This window comes from Gavialis gangeticus, unplaced genomic scaffold, assembly GCF_001723915.1.
Source record: "Gavialis gangeticus isolate Ggan-Ray unplaced genomic scaffold, GavGan_comp1, whole genome shotgun sequence".
In the NCBI taxonomy this organism is placed as follows: domain Eukaryota; kingdom Metazoa; phylum Chordata; order Crocodylia; family Gavialidae; genus Gavialis; species Gavialis gangeticus.
Window position 1 is genome coordinate 52,552,079 of NW_017729022.1, and position 777 is coordinate 52,552,855.

Sequence of the window (777 nt, forward strand, 5' to 3'; positions counted from 1 at the left end):
AGGTCCCTTCCGACCCTAGAAACTATGAAACTATAAACTTTATGACCTCCTCAGAGACTGCAGTGGAACAGGGGATTGGCACAGAGCTACAGGACGTGGTTGGTGTAGGTTGCCAGGTCAAATGCACCCTCTGCTGAGAAACAATCAAAAGCAACAGTTATGGCAGCAACTGGAGGGGTAAGCCAGGATCCCACCTGTTAGAGCTCTGTCAATGCAAAAGGCTTATTATCCTGTCTCAGAATATTGCTGAATTCATCAGTCTGTACCTGGACCTCATGCAGTGTCTCTTAAGAAGAGGTAGCTTTCTTTCTGTAGTGGGCCAGATGGCAAAAAAATAGCAGGTGAGTTCTAAAATAAATTTGCAAAAGAAAATAATTCCAGATGCCTCCTTTCTTTAGGTTATCCCAACTACACACTGTGCTACCTGCCATTATAGATTTCATGAACAACATAAAAACATCTATAATATGTGACAACCAATGTGTTTATTTGCTAAGTAGTTCTGACTGCTTCCTCAGCTATGAAACTGAGTTCTTGTTTAAATGAATAGATTTTTCCAATCCCTATCTCTTCCTGTATTCCCAGTACATGAACTTCTGGTACATGGGGTTTATCAGGCTTCAGGTGAAGTTTTTATGGGGGCTGCATGTTAAAATATCCACAGCCAACCCTGTTTAATATTTTGTATGAACACAGAAATTCAAACGCTGGAACTATCTTCTGAAATGACACAATGGAGAAATATGAGGGGCAAGGATTTTTACGGGTAGTCTTTTT